This window comes from Dermacentor variabilis, chromosome 7 (genome assembly GCF_050947875.1).
Source record: "Dermacentor variabilis isolate Ectoservices chromosome 7, ASM5094787v1, whole genome shotgun sequence".
In the NCBI taxonomy this organism is placed as follows: Eukaryota; Metazoa; Arthropoda; class Arachnida; order Ixodida; family Ixodidae; genus Dermacentor; species Dermacentor variabilis.
In genome coordinates this window covers 97,014,469-97,019,094 of record NC_134574.1, presented here as the reverse complement: position 1 = coordinate 97,019,094, position 4,626 = coordinate 97,014,469, and positions in this window count along the sequence as shown.

The window sequence follows — 4,626 nt, the reverse complement described above, 5'->3', positions numbered from 1 at the left end:
GTATGTTTCCTCCTATCATCGCGACTGGTACATTGCTGTACTATTTGTCACGTTCGCCTACAATTCCTCGCGCCACAACACAGCTGGCTATTCACCCTTCTATCTCCGCTTCGGCAGTGAGCCGACTTTGCCCTTCGAGACTCTCCTTTCGACCACACTCGACTCGCCCACGGAGTCCACTCGGGATCTCATAGCCACAGCGACCCAAGTACGCCAGATTGCCCGCATTCGTCTTTCTGCTTCACAAACACGGCCGTAGTGCCCTTAGGACCAGTGCCATCAAGACGTGCATATGAACCAGGTGCTCTTGTGCTAGTTTGGTATCCAACTCGGCGTGTTGGTCTTTCGGATAAATTCCTCTTGCGATACTATGGCCCTTACCGCATCTTTCGCCAGGTAACTCCTGGCACATATGTAGTGTCTCCGGTGGATGCCGCTGTGCCTTCACCTCTCTCTGACATTATCCACGTCAGCAGTCTCAAATACCTTTCTCAGACCGATTAGCCGCCCCAATAAGGTGCTTTTTCCGACGGGGGTGATTTCACAGTCGGTAATGTGGGAAGAAGAGGGAGATGATGGTGGCCTTAGAGAGGACGAAGAAGAGTTTAGCATTATTGCTGCTCTACGCTTGTTGGCTCAGCCAATAAAAGCCTTCTGTAAATAGACGTACGCTTCTTCCTTCCCGTAACAATAGAGAGCTTTAGTATAGCGTAAAGCAGCAAACGCAAAGAGTTAGCGTTAGCGTTAGCGATGCGTGCACCACACTGCGCATGCGCTATACGTAAACGCTGCTGGAGCTCTTACGTACGTACGCTATTTTCAGGATTTAGCGTTGAACGCTAACGCACGCAAGGGGAGCCTTACGTACGGCAAGATGGCGGCGCCAGTCGAAGTGAGAGCAGCCCGCTTCGGATCTATCGAGTCGTCTGCCTGCACTGCTAGGCTCTATCCTTCCCCACTAATGCTCGTGTTCGTCTTAGATTTGTGTGATGATGCTTCGGCAGCGGCGCACAGGTGACAAATGGGCGTTGTTTGCGATATACGTCCTCGATTAGCAGGGCAGTAGGCTTAACTTGAGGGTTTGCTAATGTTTGCTCATGTTTGCTGTATCCGTCTCGAGATGGCGCCCAAGTGTATTTTGCTCGTTCGCTTGGTGTAAAGCCGCATGTGAAGCCGATGCATGTCATGTTTTCCGCGGCAAAACACAGTAGTGTGGTCGGTGCTGTGGTCACAATGCGTGTGCGTTTTACCAACGACGACGATATGAACCTCGTGAAGGAAGTTTTCGCCTTGAACCCATTCGGATGGACGTCAAGGTGGGCGTCCGTTGCAAAAAATTGGAAAGAAGTAGGAAATCCGCTTTCTGGAAGCGAAATTGCCGGCGAAACGTCCCCTCCGGTATAGCTTCGACGTTGAGTGGATCTTGAGGACACGTATAACCTGCGCGGTCGCTCTTATTCCCGAAGCGTGAGGGCGTCTATGTCATCCCAACTTAAAAAGGACACGTAATATGGGTTCCACAGAACACTCGATCGCGGCATGCCAAGATTAATCGGTGTGTTTCGCGACTCTCGACAAAACAACGCTCAAACCAAACACCTACATGCGTAATTAACGCAGCGACTGTGGCTTTCGATAAGCTTGACTTAGGGACACACTTGCCGATTCGGCATTGGATAAGCTCGACATTTCGTGTGGATTTGGCTTTCCAGTACTTTGTATTTTTACATCTAGATGGCGCTGTATTTGTTTGCGTTAACGTTAACGCTTTTCTCCGTTCCGCTATTCTAAAACACTACCTTGTGCCGCGCGGTGCAGTCTTTCTTTGCGTTAGCGTTGCGTCGCACGCTAACGCTAACGCAAGGATTTTACGCTATACTAAAACTCTCTAATATGTTATCCCTTTGAACCCTTAAGGTGAAATAAGTGAGATGAAATGAAAATACCTGGGCTTCCAGGATGTATATATGTATCGAGACACATGTGTGGCTAAGATTTCTGTAAATGAGAATTTACAAAGTAAGATTTATAACCATAAATATTTGTGCGTATTGCATGGGTCATCCAAGGTCTCCTAAAAGAAAGGGCATACTTGTAAGGCATGTAATACTGGCACTTGCGTTTGCGCGAAGAGAAATTGGTGACAATAAGTCTTGTTGTTTCTCTCAAAGTAACAAATCATAATAGATTCATTCGTTGTCGCCAGTTGGGCGTCTTTGACAAGTGGTGAGCACAAAAACCATATTCTGCTAGTCCTGCCTGGCCTCCAAACTGCTTATTATGTCTGAATAAAAATCACATATTCGCTTTTATACGTAATTAAAATATATCAAATGAAATTCACCCTATTTGAATGCAGCGCTGGCAATTTACCTCCTTGAGTATTCATTACATTGACATCATGGTAGGCCAAGCTTCCGATATCCACCCACAGTAGCAATTTTATTTTTTATATTGTAAATCCTATACGATCGAAATTGCTTCAAAATATCTGTGGCATTGGCAACAGAAGTTTGCTTATCAGTTCATGTTTGACTGAAGACGCTGGAGGGAATCCTTCAAAACTACCACCTCAAAGACGTTGCACTCTTATTCCTTCAGTGACTTCGTGGCTGCGAAGTGCAGAAAGATATCTGGACTTTTTATTGCCTCAGTTTCTTGCAACAGGAAGAGCGAGGAGGAATGCGGAGCTCCTCGCATATAGCCCGTCAGGTATCTCATGCATACGATATGAGAAAATAAAATTATTTCCTCTCATACCTGGAGCTCTTCTCAAGGAGTGCAACGCAGACTTTCTGCCAGCAAAGCGTTTAAGCACAACGGAGGTAAACACTGGCTGTAGCGTAAAAAATGTTCCAAGATGCAGGGGACTGCACACATGCTTTGCTTAAGGGAACAGGGTAGGACCTACATGTGCCATGTACTTTAGGCATTGTTCATGTACCTTTTTCTCTATAACCTTAGAAGTTACAACAATTCTTATAATATCACTGTGATTAGAAGCGTTTCCTCGTTTTACTGCAGCATATTTATCACTTAATATTGCCATGTACTTTCCTGCTCATCGTTTACTGCAGCTACCTAATTATCACTCAGTACTAGGTATTAAATTATATGTTGAACAAAAGTATTTCATTACACAACAATATTTCTGCTACTGTGTATTCCCAAATCTCTTATCTGAATAATGGCTGAAAGTTATCTCCTTAGCGCCTGCGGTTGCTGAGATAAAGGTTCTGCTCAGATAAAGGCATTAAACAATGAGTTCTGAGATAACTGCATTTAAAGTGCAAAAGGGGCTTTGTCAGAAAAGTACAATAAAAGAACAGCTAATTGAGGAACCCTTTCAACAGGCACCAGTCAGGTAGTCGTCACCACGATCACGTTTTCTTTTTGTGGTTAAACGTCTTGCCTTCCAAGCCCCTCTTGTCGCCTGCTGTGCAGCCTTATCAGCGAAGTGCTGTCGACGGAGGTCAATGTCGCGTAACTCATGCACTGCGCAGCGCCCAGGTGAAATTCCAAATGAGTTCAGCACATTGACTCGGGCTATACAGCCGTCACTAAATGTGAGCACCACAGCAAGCGTGGATATTTTCAGTTTTTCACCTCCAAGGAAACATTTCTTGGGGGGCGTTCCCACATGACATTGTTGAAAGACTCGTTGCGGTTTTGCGTTTTCCCATTGAGGCATTTAGCAAGTAGTTCGGGCATAGCTAGCTGCTGATAAATGGGCTGCACGGCCTCAAGAACTGCTGGTGGAAAGTGTTCCTTACGAATATATGGTTCGCCATGCTACTGGGTTTTGTGAAATTTGCCCCATGTCGGCTTCTTTCGGGCAATGGCCTTGGGATGGATGGGTATATGTTGATTCTATGTGAAATTATGTGGGCCAGACAGCCTTTCGCATGTCCTCTAAATGGCCTGCCTTTATTCTAGTGGCCAAACCATACTAGTTCTGGAGCTTGTCAATGACGGCATCAATCAGGCGTCCCCGTCCAGATATGGATTTCCGTCAGATAGTTTGATGCCTTTGCTTTCTTTCTTGACTTGGCTGAAAAGGCGTTTGTTTCCAGACGAACTGTTTTATTCCCGCTAAATCTGTAAAAAATTTGGCTCTGCTGTTTCGAGCATTTTTAACTGCCTATCAATACATTTGACAGAAGGCTAGGAACGGGGTCGTTGTAGGCCACCGTATAAGTTTCGGAATTTTTCTTTTTTTGTGAAAAGAAGTCCCACTGGCACAAATAAACGATTGATTCTTGTTTAGAAAAGGCAGCGGACTTCAAGTTGCACCAAAAAGAAAATGTTTTTTTTCAGTATTTTTGAATACCCTGTTCTTTTAAGCGGTTTCATTAAAGTTGGACTGCTACTAAATGCGTCTTCACGTGCCAAAATAAAGAACCGGATCCATCCAATTAGCCGTTCCCGATATCGCGCAAGGCGAACGCCGAGTAAACATCCGGATATCGCACTGGAAAGCAGTGGGTAGCCGAGTGCGTGTTTCCGCGACTTAGTAAATTACGCTGCAATCTCCGTGCGCCATTGCTGTCTCAGCGCTGCGGCCGATAAGGCCTTCTTAGAGCCAATAAGGGTGTAACGGAAGCGGCAGGCATCATGTCGCCTACA